Consider the following 18,456-nt stretch of genomic DNA (forward strand, 5'->3'; position numbering starts at 1 on the left):
CAAGGATTTAAAAAAACAAGTCAGAAAGGTAGAGACCAAATTGAGAAGAGAAATGAGAGTGATGCAAGAAAATAATGGGAAAAGGGTCAACAGTTTGGCCAACGAGTCACAAAAAATACTGAAGAAAATAAAAATAGGATAGGTCAAATGGAAAAAGAGGCACAAAAATCCAATGAAGAAAAGAATGTCTTGAAAAGCAGATTGGCTAAAAGAAAAAATATATACAAAAATTCACTGAAAAACTCCTTAAAAATCTGAGTTGGTCAAATGGAAAAGGAGGTACAAAAGTTCACTGAAGAAAATAATTCCTTAAAAATTAGAATTGGACAAGTGGAAGCTAATGGCTAATAACTCCGTGAGACGTCCAGAAACAATCAAACAAAATCAAAAAAAAAATGAAAAAATGGAAGAAAATGTGAAATATCTCATTGGAAAAACAACTTACCTGGAAAATAAATCCAGGAGAGATAATTTAAGAATTATTGGACCACCTGAAAGCCATGATAAAAAAAAAGAGCTTAGACTTGATCTTTCAAGAAATTATCAAGGATAACTGCCTTGCTATTCTAGAACTAGAGGATAAAATGGAAATTGAAAGAATACACTGATCACCTCTTGAAAGAGATATCAAAATGAAAACTGCCAGGAACATTATAGCCAAATTCCAGAGCTCCCAGGTCAAGGAGAAAATACTGTAAGCAGCCAAAAAGAAACAATTCAAATATCATGGAGCTACAGTCAGGACAACACAAAAGTTAGCAGCTTCTATATTAAAGGATTGGAAAGTTTGGAATATGATATTAAAGAGGGCAAAAGAGCTAGAATTACAACCAAGAATCACCTACCCAGCAAAACGGAGTACAATCCTTTAGGGGGAAAAAATGGATATTCAATGAAACAGAAGACTTTCAAGCATTCCTGATGCTATTCAGTAGAGGTGAATAGAAAATTTGACTTTCAAATACAAGACTCAAGAGAAACATAAAAAGAAAAGCAGGAAAGAGAAATCATGAGGATTCAATAAGGTTAAACTGTTTACATTCCTACATGGGAAAATGATACTTGTAACTCCTAAAAACTTTCTCATTATTAGGGCAGTTAGAAGAATTATACATATACAGAAAGCACAGGTGTGAATTGAATATGATGGGATAATTATCTAAAAAAATAAAATTAAGGTGTGAGAATGTACTGGGAGAGGAGGAAAGGGAGAAGTAGAATAGGGTGAATTATCTGACATAAAAGAGGCCCAAAAGAGATTTTACAGTGAAGGGATAGGTGGGGGAAGGGAAGCACATGAACCTTACTCTCATTAGAATTGTCTCAAAGAGGGAATAACATATATGCTTAGTTGGGTGCAGAAATCTATCTTACCATACAGGAAAGTAGGAGGGGAAGGAGATAAGAAAAAGGCTAGGAGGTGGCTGATAGAAGAAAAGGCAGGTTGGAGGAGGAAAAAGTCAGAAGCAAAACACTTTTGAGAATGAACAGGGTAAAAGGAGAGAGAGAGAGAGAGTAGGATAAACAGGGGGAAAATAGGATAGAGGGAAATACATAGTTGGCAATCATTATTGTGAAAAGTATTTTTACAGCAAGTTTCTCTGATAAAGACCATATTTTTCAAATATATAGAAAACAGAGTCAAATTTATAGAAATAAAAGTCAATCCCCGATTGAGAAATGCTTAAAGGATATGAATGGGAAGTTTTCAGAAGAAGAAATCAAAGCTATCTATAGTCATTTTAAAAAATGCTCTAAATCACTATTGATTAGAGAAATGCAAACTAAAACAACTCTGAGCCTCCACCACACACTCATCAGATTGGCTAATGTGACAGAAAAGGAAGATGACAAATGTTGGAGGGAATGTGGAAAAATTAAAGCATAAAAAATTAAAACTTCACTGTTGGTGAAGTTGTATACTGATTCAACCATTATGGAGAGCAATTTGGAACTATGCCCATAGAGCTGTAAAACCATGCATACCCTTTGACCAAGCAATACTACTATCAGATCTGTATCCAAAAAAAGGAAAAGGACCTATAGCTCTTTTAGTGGTGGCAAAGAATTGGAAATTGGGGGGGATAATCATCAGTTAGGGAATGGCTGAACAAGTTGTGGTATATGATGGTGATGGAATACTATTGTGCTATGAGAAATGATGAGCAGGATGCTCTCAGAAAAACTTACATGAACTGATGCAAAGTGAAATGAGCAGAACCAGGAGAACATTGTACACATATAACAGCAATATTGTATGATGACCTACTGTGAATGACTTAGCTATTCTCAGCAATACAAAGATCCAAGACAATTCTGAAGAACTTATGGTGAAAGGTGCTATCCATCTCTAGAGAAAAACTGGTAGAGCCTGAATGCAGATCAAAGATAGTTTTTCTTTATTTTATTTTTATTGGGGTTTTTTATCTGTGTTTTTTCTCAGCATAACTTACATGGAAATGTGTTTTCCATGATTACACATGTATAACTTATGTTAAATTGCTTACCCTCTCAATGGGGGAAGAAGCAAGAGAAGCAGACAATTTGAAACTCAAAATTTGAAAAAAGAATGTTAAAATTGTTTTTACATATAATGTAGTGGAGGATAAAATATTAAATGAAAAAAGAAAAGCAACTTTGAAATGCTTAAGAACTCTGATTGAGAAAGCGACCTCGAAATCAGCTGTAATGAAACATGGTATCCATCTCATGACAGATAGGTGATAGACTCAAGGTGTATAAAGAGACATAAATTTTGGACATGGCCACTGTTATGTTTAAAAATTAAGATAAACTGAGGCAATAAAGTTCCAAGCATATTCATTTTATTGGTGAGACTACTAGTCAACAAAAACCAAAATAGGTCTTAGACTCCTCAGCAAGTCAGTACACAAGGTAGGGCTTAGTAGCCTTCAAATAGCTTGGGGAAGTACAGAGAACAAAGAACAGGAAGTATCATTGATGGAAAACAATATGATTGGTTACAAAATCTCAGGTATCATAGGTGGCAACAATATAATTGACCAGACACTTGGGGCTAGCAACAAGCCCTCCTCCCATCCTATTCCATCCTGCAGTCAGGAGAAGTTGATTGAACAGAGATAACAGATTTCTTGGCACCTACTTGCATTCTGTAAGGCTTGTAAATAAGATAATACATCTCCCTTAATTGTACATGAGTATACAAGGCTATATAGAGATAACATGCTTCTTTGATTTAATGTGATTTATAGGACAATTGAAATTTAAACTAACTCAAGGAAGAAAACAACTTCTGGACTCAATGAACTTATGAACTTAAGTCAGAGACAAAGAAACATGGCTCAGACAGTTACAGAATAGAATCAATTACAGAATGGAAATAATTATAAAACACAAAATCATTATTTCTTTTTCTCACCACTATATGAATTGCTTTGTTTGAGTTTGATTACTTATTACAACAATGGGTTTTTTTTTCTGTTTTTAATTGGAAGAGAGTTCAAGGTAGAAGGTGCCCATAGTAATGCCGGAAAAAAAAAAAAGAGTCCACTAAAACATTTTTAAAATGCACAGAAGAGAGGGAAGCATAGACAGCATTGAAAGTAATGTGTGAAATTTATTACATACTTTTTCAAAAAACAAGCGGTATAAAATAGATATTCACGGTTTCATATTCACATGATTTCAACCCTCTCTTATAATCTGCTATGTAAATACAAATATGTTCATGTATATGTATATAAAGCGAGAAATGTTCAAGTTCAGAATATTTAAAAAGATGGGGGGAAAAAAGCAAAAAAGCAGTACATCAGTGGAAACTCAAGGGTTACAGCATTTCTCTCCCCCATTCTCTCACCTTCCCCTCCAGTATAAAATCTCTTTTGGGCCTCTTTTATGTTATCTCTAGTGTACAGTGTTATCTCTAGCATCTGAGGCAGCATTTGATATCTGGGACCCAATCTATGAATGTGACTACAAGTTGGGGGAAGTAGCTCAGAGGAGGTGGTACATCATAAAAATAGAAAAACCAGGATTCAAGCCCACATCTGGCAAATTAACAAGTCAACAAGCTTCCTGGGCCATCACCAGTTGTCTTAACTTTTGTATTGTCACTGGATTTTGATGATTGTAGAGGAAAGAATGAGGCCTATGACTTTGCACAGCTCTGCCTCACTTAAATCCAGTTCACTTGCCAGTCAAGACATCACTTTCCTGGTATCATTGGTCCTCTTTGAGAATGAAGGACCAACAAAAACGACAGTGTCAGAGGGGAGGTTTGAACCAAATTTTCTTCTTGCTCGCAAGCCAGGATGCTTTCTTTCTTCTTCTTTTTTTTAAATTAAAGCTTTTTATTGACCATATTAATTTTTCCCACAAAACCTTTTAGAATACCTGTAGGCTCTGAAAACTCAAAGTAGAAAGTTAAGAATAAAAGAAACAAGTTAAAGGGGAAAAAAGCAGCAATTTGGCAAACAAATCTTTGAAATACTCTTGTCCTACACTCTCAGACTTCCTTCTTCTCCAGTAGGATTTTGTGCAATTCTTCAGAATTCTCAGTGATTTTGATCCCGATTAGCATCACCTTAAGAAGGGCAGCAGTCTTCTCATTGATTGGTGGGTTTGGGACATACATGATAAGAATGTTGTTCTTGCTGGTTGGAAGCAGGGCATCTTGAATGAAACTAGGACATTCAGAAATATGTTGCGTAAACTGGTATCAGCTTAAACCAGGAGTTGTCTTCTGACTTCTGACAGAGTGCTCATGCCATTCTCTCTAAACTCATTATCTTTTTTGTAAAACAGTTTCTAGTTGGGGCAGCTAGATGGTGCAGTGGATAAAGCACCAGCCCTAGAGTCAGGAGAACCTGAGTTCAAATCTGGCCTAAGATACTTAGTGCCTGTGTGATTCTGGGCAAGTCATTTAACCCTGATTGACCAAAAAAAAAAAAAAAACTGCCAGTTTTTATATATTTGAGTAAAAGGCATTCTGTTCTTTGACTTCAGTCATGATTACTTTGAGTGGGTCCTTGTTCCCTTCTTTACCTACCATGTTTGCATTCACCAGTGGACCCTTCCAGGTGAGCCTCCAACATTTTGGGGGAGAAGGAAGAGACAGGTTTCATCAGGGTGATGTCTGCCAAATACACTTGCATTTCTAGGGGAGCAGGAGAAATTTGCCATTATGTTGGAGCCCAAGGTGCCTAGGACATAGCTATTGACTTTCTGGCCAAAGTGAAGGGAGTAGTAGTGATGCTTCTAAAGCCAGGGACAGTTTCTTGTCAAGTGATGCTTCTGTCTTCTTTACTGAGCCCTCAGCTTTGTCTGAATGAAACAAAAAGGGTTCTTCTTCTGGCAGCTTTGATGACCTGAAGGCTGGACCACCCTGGTCTTGGCTTTACTCTCCAAACCACCATCGCTGTTGTTCCCATGTAGCTGCTTATTGCTCGGGGGGTGCCTCTCATAGTCTTTAAAAATGGTCGTAGGGTGGGCTGGTGTCTACATGCTTTGTGATATAATGCCCCACAGAGTGGTTCAAGGCAGCTAAAGGTCTGTGGTAATTTCTGGCACTGAAGGCCTTCCTGCATGCCATGGCCAGAAGAGAAAGGTTTCTGACTGTCCCCATTGATCTTGGGATTGGCAGCCTTCTTGTCTGCCCCTAAGACAGAGGTAGAGTCATTGGTTGTGATATTGCCAAAGGTTACCACTGTTTCTGCCATGGCCTTGATAGTGGCCAGGGTGGGTGCATAAGACATACTACTGCCATTGGACAGGCTCCCAAAGAGAATCAGTGGCATTGCCAAGTGTATCAGTAATTAAGGTGGGACTTTTTGCTGTTCTTCTCTTAAGTGCCTTTAATGATTCTGGCCTTTGTTTGAATGGGGCAGGTAAAATGAGATCTTTTTGTCTTGGAGTGTTTCTCAGCACTAAGACAATGTAATGGTAATCAGGGCAGGACTTTTTGTTGTCTTCTCCTTTGGAATGCTGAGGTAGTTAAGTACCTTTGATGAGTCTTGCCTTTCAAATGCAATAGCCAGCAAAATGGGATTTTTCACTGTTCTTTGTTTGGGTGCTTCTCAGCAGTGAGGTAATCAAGTGCCCCATGGCCCTGAGATCCATATATAAGATCCAAGGTTGGTGTTTGACTTTTGGGGGCTCTCATTCATTGGAAGAGTGTTGGTGTGGAGATTCTGGGTAGCCATTAAGGAGCGCTCCAGCTTTGAAGAAACCTGGATGGCTGGTTTGGAGGCTCTCAGTCATTGGAAGAGTGGTGTGGGACTCTGGGCAAGCTGTAGTAACTGTCCCCTAGCTTTGCTAACCCAGAACCATAGGTTATTTGGTAATCATGAATTGTGATTTGGTCAGTTTATATTGTGTATGTTTGTAATTTGGTTGTATTTGCTCTGAACTTCCGGTTGCTGGCTTTTCCTCCTGAACTAAGTGAATGATATTCCTATGCTGGATTAAAGTGGGATTTTAACCCCTTAAAGTAAAGCAGATCAAAGAACCTTGTGTAGGGGCCTTCTGTGTGCTTGCTGTTGTTGGTTTTACACAGCCACAGTAGCTGCTAGCAAGATTGTTGCTACACCAAGCCACCAAGCCCTCCTCTTCTTCCTCCTCCTGGAGTTATCACCAAGCCTTTGAACCCTGTAAAAACCTCTCCACTTTCAGATTCAAAGGCTAAATTCCTTCACTTTGCCTTGGTAACAACTCTGTTCTCTAAGACTTCTTTACTTGCCACTGGGACTGTTCCCACCTCTTCCACTTCATCCTCTCGATCCCAATTCCTGTGTGTCAGCTTCTTTGCATTTCTTTTAGCCACTGTCTTGTACCTGTTGCAAATAGGGAGCTCCTTGTCCCTGCCAGGATGCTTTCCACTAAACCAGGGGTGGGGAACCTGAGGCCTCGAGGCTACATGTGGTCCTCTAGGACAGGCCTGTCCAACCTGCAGCACACCAAAGGATTTTGAGCAGCCCATGAAAAATGTGGAGGAAAACATCCTTTGTATGTAGAGGAAATCCTTTGGCATGCTGCAAGTGACCTACAGGCAGTCAGCAGCCCCCTAGTGGCCCATGGGCAGTAAGCAGCTAGCAGGCCACAGGTTGTGCAGGCCGTGCAGGCGTGCTCTAGGTTTTCAAATATGACCCTTTGACTGAATCCAAACTTCACAGAAGAAATCTCCTTAATAAAAGGATTTGCTATTTCCTTCTCCAGCTCATTTTATGGATGAAGAAACAAAGGCAAACAGGGTTCATTGACTTGCCCAGGGTGACACAGCTAGTAAGTACCTGAAGGAAGATTTGAACTCATGAAGATGAGTCTTCCTGACTGGAGGCCCATCACTTTATGTACTGTAGTGCAACCTAGCTGCCCCCTAACAGTCCTTTAAAGTTGACTTTTAAGGTTATCTTTCAAGGTTGACTTTATTCCATTGAACTGTCTTTCTCTTGTCCTGACCTGTTAGATTGCTGTCTGTAAAACTCAGACTGAGTCAAAAGACCACACCCAAGGACCTAGAAGGTCACATGTGACCTCAAGGCCACAAGTGACTAACTTGTGCTGGTAACCCCTGCATGACTAAACCATGTTATGGGAACTATTAAGGAGAGAAAAATTCAGAGAAATTCTTCAGAGAGATTCTAAGAGATTGAGAGATTCTAAGAACTATCGTGTCTAGGAAACTAATAGGACGGCAGTTTTGACACAAAACCAAAAGAAGACATTAATTCTCTAGGGACCTAATGGGCTTCAAGACAATGAATGAAGCCTGGATCGAGGAGACAAAGTAGAGAGAACTAACATTCTCTCAGGACAGCAATGGAATAAAGTCAACCTTGAAAGATAACCTTAAAAGTCAACTTGAAGGACTGTTAGGGGACAGCTAGGTTGCACTATAGTACATAAAGTGATGGGCCTCCAGACAGGAAGACTCATCTTCATGAGTTCAAATCTTCCTTCAGGTACTTACTAGCTGTGTCACCCTGGGCAAGTCAATGAACCCTGTTTGCCTTTGTTTCCTCATCCATAAAATGAGCTGGAGAAGGAAAGAGCAAATTACCGCGGTATCTTTACCAAGAAAACCCCAAGTGGGGTCATGAAGAGTTCAGACGCAACGGAGACAATTGAAAAACAATAAAAGGATTGCTGAATGTTGAAAACCCATGCCAAGCTAAGAGAATAACATGAAACCATTGACTATAACAGAGCTGTCCAACCTTAGGTTTTTATTGAAACAATAGGCAATAAATTTTCATTTGCCATTTTAGTGAGAGCTCTGTGGTAGCTCGGCTTTGTTTACTAAAGCATTTATGTAAATTTCTATGCTTGTAGGCAGTCCCATAAATCACACTGCAGGCCCCATTTTGGACAGCCCTGGACTACAATATCTCAGCTGAGAGAGGGAGGGAGGAATAGAGAGAAAATGAAAGAGAAAGGAGTTTTGAGAGTGAGGGGAGCAGAACCAAGAGAACATTATACACAATTACAGGCACACGGTATCTCTGGTGACTAACTTTGATAGACATGGCTCTTCTCAGCAATACAAGGTTCTAAGACAACTCCAAAAGACTCAGATAGAAAAAGCGATTCATATCCAGAGAAAGAATTACACAGTCTGAATGCAGATTGAAGCAAACTATTTGCTCTCTCTCTTTTTTTTTTTTGTTTCTGTTTTGTTCCTTCTTTCTCATGGTTCATTCCATTGGTTATAATTCTTCTTTTCAACTTGACTATTGCAAAAATATGTTTAGTGTGAAGGTATATCTAGAACCTATGTTGGATTGCATGTGGGTGGGGAGCAGGGAGGAGAAGGAGGGGGAGAAAATTTGAAACTCAAAAACTTGAGGAACTGAATGTTGTAAACTAAAACTAAAAATGAATTATTAATTAATTAAAAAAATAAAAAAGAAGGAAGTTTTGGAAAGATGGGCATGAGAGATGGAGGGAAAGGGGAAGAGGGAAATGAGGATTCAGCAGCTGCAGTCTCAGGAGACAAAATGGTTTCAGCCACTCAGCCCTGTTCTATGCCTCTCACCCAGAGCCCAGTCATGGCATCCCCATAATTGCTCCTCATTGCTTGCAGTCTCTTTTGGTCTTCCATAGTGAGGCTCGATGCCTCTGGAGCCTGTGTCACTGCCCACTGCTGTCATGGAGACTCATTGCTTGATGCTGCCTGTGCTCTTCCACTGCCTCTGCCCATTCTGCTAGGGCCTAGAAATTTTAAAGGGAACAAAATACTAATGGGAACTCAGCAAGACACTAGCAGTGCATATTGGTGTCTCCTGACTTTTGAAAGTGCTATAAGGGTGGAGGGATGATCTGACAGGAGAGGTGGGCAAGGGACCTTGAAGATTAATTTTACTTTATCATTTTGCTAAGAGCTTACTCTGACTAAGGATGAGGGGTATGAGTAGGGGAGAGCAGAGAGTGAGACTATGTGGGCTACAGCATAAGCGCAGACTCAATCCTCTGGAAAGTCTTCAACTGCTTTGCTTGTTCAGCAAAAACTTGACTTTCTTTGGAGTTCCTACAAACTACTGTGGGAAATTTCACTTCCTCACTGAAGCAAGAGCATTGCTACCACTTGGGCGTGACTTCCACCACTCTTTGTCAGAGACTAGCAATACCCCCTTGGTTGTTGCCCACTGCCAATGCTACAGGCCAGGGTATCACTGTCCCCCTGGCTAGTTTGCCATGCTGATGAGTTCAGGAATGTCCTTGCAAATCCAAGAGTTTCTGGCCAACCATGACAGAGTTTGGGATCCGCTTCTCGATTATGGGCCTCCTCTTCAATGCAGGAAATGTCTTCCTAATGCCAGTCACCTGTGATTGAGAGGAACAGAATCTCTTAATTCCTTGGCCAGGAATGTCCCTTTCAGAATTGCTCACCTAGAATCAGGAAACGAGATACAAAGCAAAAGAGGAAGTCTTTTTTGGCCAGTATGGCTGCTCTAGTTGTAATGTGCATGTCATGTGCAAGCAGAGAAACATGGAAAGACTTTTTTGAACTGATACAGAGTGAAATATGTAGAACCAAAAGAACAATATATCCAAAGACTACAAAAAGAAATTTTTTTAAAAGATCACTCAAAGGAAATTGATCTCTGAATAATGGAAAAACTAACAACTGTCCTGGAGAAGAGATAAGGAAATATATCTTTTCCCTCAAGACGAAAAGGCGGGGGACTGCTAGGACAAAATATTATTTTAATAGTCAGACAACTGGATGTCTTTGCTTAATTGCTTTTCATTGTCAAAAGGGAGGGTTCAATTTAGAGAGGAAAGTGCTAAATGACTATGTTATAAAGAAAAAAGTGATTGATGTAACATTAAAAATGATCCTAGACCAACCAGACTCTGGAAATATTTACATTTATACAACTATGGGGATTTAAAGGAAACAAAATACTAATAGGAACTCAGCAAGACACTCGAAGTGCATGTTGGTATCTCTTGGCTTTTCAAAGTGCTATGAGGGGGGAGAGATGATCTGACAGGAGTGGTGGCCAAGGGACCTTGAAGATTAATTTTACTTCATCGTTTTGCTAAAAGCTTACTCTGGCTAGGGGTGGGGGTATGAGTAGGGGAGAGCAGAGAGTGAGGTGTGTATGCGGGCTACAGCATAAGTGCAGGCTCCATCATCTGGAAAATCTTCAACTGGTTTGCTTGTTCAGCAAAAATTTGGCTTCCTTTCATTATGTTGCACATCATTGGTGATTTGTCACCATTACTGAAAAAGCACCATCAGCTCCTGCCGAGCACCTTAGGCTCCCACAGTGCTTGAACATAAATGTCACTAAGTTCACAGGACAGTTTGCCTGCCAGAGCTCTCAGGTCTCTTGCTTCTCATCTCAAAGGACAATTCTAATGAGGGACTATGTGGTTTTAAGGTATGCTACTAAATGATAGCCTCAAGCCATGAGGGTAGGGTGCAGCTAAAGAAACCATAGGTCAGAGCCAAGAGCTCTGGGTTTGTGACAGAACTCAATTCCAGGTCCTATGAACTAGAACAGTCTTTCCTACCAATGACACCAATAATAATAATAATAATAAACATTAACAATGATAATAACAATAGTAATAGCTAGAATTTTCATAGTGCTAGGCACCAACTAGCGTAATATGTATAACATGTATAATAACATATTGCACATAATATATAATGTGTATAGCATAATATCATATCATAATATATAATGTAATATAATAGCCACCATTTATAAGTATTTTTAAATTTTTATTTTTAATTTATGGAATAAAACAAGCATTTCCATAATATGGTACAATAAAAAAAAAAAGATTGCACATGAAACTTCAAATCTACCATGCACAACTTTTTATTCCTTTCAAATATACAACAAAATTATCATGTAAATTTCTTTTTTTTAATTCCTCTCCCCACTCGAGAGATGGCTAACATTAGACACAAGCCTTTGTGTGTATATATATGTAAAATTATTGCACACATATTTCTATTTATCAGTTCTTTCTCTGGATGCAGATAGTGTCTGTCTTCATATGTCCTTTATAGTTGATTTGGGTATTTATAATACTCAAAATAACTTATTCACTCAAAATCATTCTTAAAACAATATTGCTGTTACTGTATACAGTGTTCTCTTGGTTCTACTCATTTTGCTCCTCATTATTCTGTGCCAGTTTTCCATGTTTTTCTAAAATCATCTGGCTCATCATTTCTTATAGCATAGCAGTATTCCATCAAAATCATATACCACAGCTTGTTCAACCATTCCCCAATCGATGGGCATCCCTGCAATTTTCAGTTCTTTGCCACCACAAAGAGAGCTGCTATAAACATTTTGGAACATATAGGTTCTTTTCCTTTTTCCCTAATTATCTTTGGAAATAGACTAAGTAGTGATACTGCTGGGTCAAAGGGTATAGGCAATTTAATAACACTGGGCATAATTCCAGATTGCTCTCCAAAATAGTTGGATCAGTTCACAACTCCACCAACAATGAATTAGTGTCCCAATTTTTCCATATCCCCTCCAACATTTGTCACTCTCCCCTTTTATCATTTTAGCCAATCTGGTAAGCATAAAATGATATCTCAAGGCTATTTTAATTTGCATTTCTCTAATTAATAATGATTTAGTGAATTTTTATATGACTATAAATAGTTTTGATCCTATACTTTATAGACTATTTGGGAAAACAGGTGAAGAAGGAGTCTTACCAAAATCTTTTTATGACACAAATATGGTACTAATACCCAAAACAGGAAGAGTCAAAAAAGAGAAAGAAAATTATAGACTAATTTCCCTAATGAATATTGATGCAAAAATTTTAAATAAAATATTAGCAAAAAGATTGCAGCAACTTATCATGAGAATAATATACTACGACCAGGTAGAATTTATTCCAGGAATGCAAGGCTGGTTCAATATTAGGACAACTATCAGCATAAGTGATCATATCAACAACAAAACTAGCAGAAACCATAGGATCATCTCAATAGATGCAGAAAAAGCCTTTGACAAAATACAACACCCATTCCTATTAAAAACACTGGAAAGCATAGGAATAAATGGAGCCTTCCTTAAAATTATAAATAGCATCTACCTAAAACCATCAACAAGCATTATTTGTAATGGGGATAAGCTAGATGCATTCCCAATAAGATCAGGGGTCAAACAAAGATGTGTATTATTACCCCTATTATTCAACTTGGTACTAGAAATGTTAGCTGTAGCAATAAGAGAAGAAAAAGAAATTGAAGGAATTAGAATAGGCAAAGAAGGAACTAAATCATCACTTTTTGCAGATGATATAATGATTTACTTAGAGAATCCAAGAGAATCAAGTAAAAAACTACTTGAAATAATAAACAACTTTAGCAAAGTTGCAGGATACAAAATAAACCCACATAAATCCTTGGCATTCCTATACATTACTAACAAAGCCCAACAGCAGGAGACAGAAAGAGAAATTCCATTTAAAGTTACTGTAGATACTATAAAATTTTTGGGAGTTTACCTGTCAAGACAAACCCAGGGCCTATATGAACATAATTATGAAACACTTTTCACCCAAGTAAAGTCAGATCTAAATAAATGGAAAAATGTCAGTTGCTCAGGTTAGGCTGAGCTAATATAATAAAAATGAAAAGTTTACCTAAATTAATTTATTTATTCAGTGATATACCAATTGAACCACCAAAAAATTATCTTACAGAGCTGGATAAAATAACAACAAAATTCATCTGGAAGAACAAGAGGTCTAGAATATCTAGGGAATTAATGAAAAGAAATGCTAGGGAAGGTGGCCTAGCCATACCAGATATGAAACTGTACCATAAAGCTGCAGTCATCAAAACTACTTGGTACTGGGGGCAGAGCCAAGATGGTGGCTGGAAAGCAGGGACTTGCATGAGCTCCCCCCCAGGTCCCTCCAAACACCTATAAAAAATGGCTCTGAACAAATTCTATAACTGTAGAACCCATGAAATAGCAGAGGGAAGCAGGGCTCCAGCCCGGAACAGCCTGGATGGTCGCGGGGTAAGGTCTATCACATGGAACTGGGAGCGGAGGGGAGGAGAGCCCACACGCAGACCAACCAGACCAGGAGCCGGGCAGAACAGGCCCTAGCACCCTGAATCAGTGAGCTGAGGCAGTCACAAGACTTCTCAACCCACAAACACCAAAGACAACAGAGAAGATTAGTGGGGAAAAACTGCAGGGGACAGAGTGAAAGGAGTTCGCAGTTCAGCCAGATACAGAAGTATAGCTGCAGTTGCTTCTGGCCCCAGGCCCACCTGGTGGGAGGAATTAAGTCGTGGATCAGAGCAGAAGTGCAGAGCCAGCTTAGATCTGGTCCAGGTTGGCTGTTCTTGGGGGAGGAGTAGCGCTGGTGTGGCAGAGCTTGCTGTGTAGAAATAGCTCTGAAAACAACAGCGCATCCCCTCAAGCTTAGGACTAAGTACTCCCTACTCTACAAGCAGTCATATCCTGACAAAAACCTCAAGGGTCAAGTAAATTGCCTGGGAACATGGCCAGGCAGCGAAAAAGGACTCAGATTCAGGCTCAGACTTTGGAATCTTTCTTTGGTGACAAAGAAGACCAAAACATACAGCCAGAAGAAGTCAACAAAGTCAAAGAACCAACATCAAAAGCCTCCAAGAAAAACATGAACTGGTCTCAGGCCATGGAAGAGCTCAAAAAGCATTTGGAAAAGCAAATGAGAGAAGTAGAGGAAAAATTGTGAAGAGAAATGAGAGTGATGTGAGAAAACCATGAAAAACAAGTCAATGACTTGCCAAAGGAGACCCCCAAAAATAGTGAAGAAAACAACACCTTAAAAAATAGACTAACTCAAATGGCAAAAGAGCTCCAAAAAGCCAATGAGGAGAAGAATGCCTTGAAAGGGAGAATTAGCCAAATGGAAAAGGAAGTCCAAAAGACCACTGAACAAAATACTACCTTAAAAATTAGATTGGAGCAAGTGGAAGCTAGTGACTTGATAAGAAATCAAGATCTTACAAAACAGAACCAAAGGAATGAAAAAATGGAAGACAATGTAAAATATCTCATTGGAAAAACCACTGACCTGGAAAATAGATCCAGGAGAGATAATTTAAAAATTACTGGACTATCTGAAAGCCATGATCAAAAAAAGAACCTAGATATCATCTTTCAAGAAATTATCAAGGAGAACTGCCCTGATATTCTAGAGCCAGAGGGTAAAGTAGAAATTGAAAGAATCCACCCATTGCCTCCTGAAAAAGATCCCAAAAAGAAAACTCCCAGGAATATTGTCACCAAATTCCAGAGCTCCCAGATAAAGGAGAAAATACTGCAAGCAGCCAGAAAGAAACAATTTGAGTACTATATAGAGAGACAGAGGGCACAGGGAGAGTTGAATATGAAGGGATGATATCTAAAAAAATAAAATCAAATTAAGGGATGAGAGAGGAATATATTGAGAGAGGGAGAAAGGGAGAGATAGAATGGGGTAAATTATCTCACGTAAGAGTGGCAAGAAAAAGCAGTTCTGGGCAGGTGAGGGGGAATGAGTGAATCTTGCTCTCATTGGATTTGAGCTGAGGAGAGAATAACATACACACTCAATTGGGTATCTTACCCCACAGGAAAGGAGGAGGAAGGAGATAAAAAAGGGGGGACTATAAAAGGGAGGGCATATGGGGGAGGAGGTAATCAAAAGGGACAGGGTCAGGACTATAAAAGGGAGGGCAGATGGGGGAGGAGGTAATCAAAAGGGACAGGGTCAGGGGAGAAACTTGAATAAAGGGGGATAGGATAGGAAAGAGCAAAATGTAGTTAGTCTTTCGCAATGTGAGTATTGTGGAAGGGTTTTACATAATGATACACATGTGGCCTATGTTGAATTGCTTGCCTTCTTAGGGAGGGTGGGTGGGGAGTGAAGAGGGGAGAGAATTTGGAACTCAAAGTCAAATGGTCAAAAAATAAAGTTTTTGCATGTAACTATGAAATAAGATGTACAGGCAATGGGGCAAAGAAAGCTATGTTGCCCTACAAGAAAGTAAAGGAAAAGGGGATGGAGAGGAGGGGTGACAGAAGTGAGGGCTGACTGGGTAACAGGGCAACCAGAATATACACCATCTTGGAGTTGGGGGGGGAGGGTAGAAATGTGGAGAAAATTTGTAATTCGAACTCTTGTGAACATCAATGTTGAAAACTAAAAATATTAAATAAATAAATAAATTATCCAAAAAAAAATACTACTTGGTACTGGCTAAGAAACAGAGTGATGGATCAGTGGAATAGGTTAGGTACACAAGATGCAGTAGTCAACGACTATAGCAATCTAGTCTTTGATAAACCCAATGCATCCAGCTTCTGGGCTAAGAATTCACTATTTCACAAAAACTGCTGGGAAAATTGGAAAATGGCAGGCAGAAATTGAGCATAGACCACTATCTTATACCATTATACCAAAATAAAGTCAAAATGGGTTCATGATTTATGAATAAAGGCTGATACTATAAGCAATTTGGGAAAGCAAGGAATAGTTTACCTATCAGATTTATGGAAAAGCCAAGAATTCATGACACAACAAGAGACAGAGAGCATTACAAAATGCAAAATGGATAATTTTGATTATGTTAAATTGAAAAGGTTTTGTATAAAAAAAGCCAATGCAACAAAGATTAAGAAGGAAACAGAAACTTGGGAGAAAATCTTTACAACTAATGTCTCTGATAAAGGCCTCATCTCTAAATATACAGGGAATTGAGCCAAATTTATAGGAATACAAGTCATTCCCCAATTGAGAAATGGTCAAAGGATACGAACAGGCAGTTTTCAGAGGAAGAAATTAAAGATATCTATAGGCATATGAAAAAATACTCTAAATCACTGCTGATTAGAGAAATGCAAATCAAAACAACTCTTAGATACTACATCTCTCCTGTCAGATTGGCTAAAATGACAAAACAGGAAAATGATAAATGCTGGAGAGGATGTGGGAAAATTGGAACACTGTTACATTGCTGGTGGAGTTGTGAACTGACCCAGCCATTTTGCAGAGCAATTTGGAACTATGCCCAAAGGGCTATAAAAATGTGTATGCCCTTTGCCCCAGCAATAGCACTTCTAGGGCTATATCCCAAAGAGATCACACAAGTGGGAAAAGGACCCATATGTACAAAAATATTTATAGTGGCTCTTTTTGTAGTAGCAAAGAATTGGAAATTAAGTTGATGCCCATTAATTGAGAAATGGCTGAAAAAGTTGTGGTATATGAATGTAAAGGAATACTATTGTGCTACAAGAAATGGGGAAGATATGGACTTCATAATAACCTGGAAAAACCTACACGATATAATGCTGAATGAGCAGAGCAGAACTAGGAGAACATTATACACAACCACAAATATATGGATTCTGTGACGACTAACCTTGGTAGACTTGGCTCTTCTCAGCAATACAAGTTTCAAAGACAACTCTAAAGGATTAATGATGGAGAGAGCTATCTACATCCAGAGAAAAAACTATAGAGTCTGAATGCAGATTGAGGCAAACTATTTGCTCTCCTTTTTTTCTTTTGTTTTTTTTTTTTTTTTGGTTTTGGTTTTGGTTTTTGGTTTTGGTTCTTCTTTCTCATGATTCATTCCATTGGTCATAATTCTTTATAACTTGACTATTGTGTAAATACGTTTAATGCGAAGTTATATGTAGAAGATATATCAGATTCCATGCTGTCTTAGGGAGGGAGTGGGGGGAGAAAATCTGGAACTCAAAATCATGCAGAACTGAGTGTTGTAAACTAAAAATAAAAAATCTTAATTAAAAAAAAATAAATTGTTTTGATTTCTTCATGGAAAACTGCCTGTTCATATCCTTTGACCATTTATAATTTGGGGAATGATTTGTATTCTTATAGAGTTGACGAAATTCTTTATATATTATGTAGATTTTTTAAGTTTGCAAAGCACTTTATTATATCATTTGATCCTCACAACAACCCTGTGCAGAAGGTACTATTATTATCCCCATTTTATAGAAGACAAAACTGAGGTTCGAAGAGGTTAAGTATCTTGCCCAGGGTCACAGGATTTAAACTCAGATCTTCCTGACTCAAAGGTCACTGCTCTATCCACTTCACCACCCAACTACGGATTGCCATTCACAATAGCCAGCTATCCCCACCCCTGCCTTTACAAGTTTCCAGTCTCAGTTCCTTCAAAGCGCAGCCAGTACCATAAACACATGATCTCTCATTCCCACTTCCTACTTGGGCATCCCAGTTTCCTTCCCATCATCCTACCTTGCTGTTTACGTCCATTGGCTGTGTAACTCTAGTCACAACTTCAGTTCCCTCGAAAGCTGCTCCCGTTCTGTGTCCCTCAATCCTTTTTGGTGGAAGGAGTTTTCGGGGTTTTCTCAGAACCTTCCTCATCGTGAAAACTTCAAAGAATTCCACTGACTACCGAACCAAAACAACCTCACTGACGCTTGTGTCTTTCTGAGTACTTTCAGCTTAGCTACAGAGAAATCAGAACCACCTTCTATAGTGTTTCTCTGCCTTGCCGACATCTTAAAAATAATGGACTATCGAAGTTGGAACAATTATCCAGTCCATGTTACCTAACCAATGCATGAATTCCTTCTGTCTTCTTTAAGCTGCCATTCATCCTCTGCTCGAATACCTCCAGTGACAGGGAATTCACTGCTTTTATGGGGGAAATCTATTCTTGTCAAAGGTCTTGTCAAACATTTTCTCATTTTCTTTTTGCCCTTTTCTTTCTCTCTTTTATGTCTCTGCCAGATTAAGAGACAGACAGAGAAAGAAAAGGAGGTGGGGGGGGCAATGTGGTCTCAAAATGCATTCCCCCGCTATTTTTTTTTTTAGTTTTTCCCTACTATTTCATTTTTTTTTAAGTTTTACGGATGTTTTATTCTTACATTATAATCATTTACAGATTCCTCCCACTCCATGGGAATTCTCTCGTAACAAAGTAAAACAACCTAGTAA

At 38.8% G+C, this 18,456-nt stretch overlaps 1 pseudogene; it reads right to left on the minus strand.

Annotated features, from left to right (window-relative positions):
- Positions 1-4,486: 4,486 nt before the first annotated feature.
- LOC118847014 lies at positions 4,487-17,880 on the minus strand (annotated as a pseudogene).
- Positions 17,881-18,456: the final 576 nt, after the last annotated feature.

This window comes from Trichosurus vulpecula, chromosome 4 (assembly GCF_011100635.1).
Source record: "Trichosurus vulpecula isolate mTriVul1 chromosome 4, mTriVul1.pri, whole genome shotgun sequence".
In the NCBI taxonomy this organism is placed as follows: domain Eukaryota; kingdom Metazoa; phylum Chordata; class Mammalia; order Diprotodontia; family Phalangeridae; genus Trichosurus; species Trichosurus vulpecula.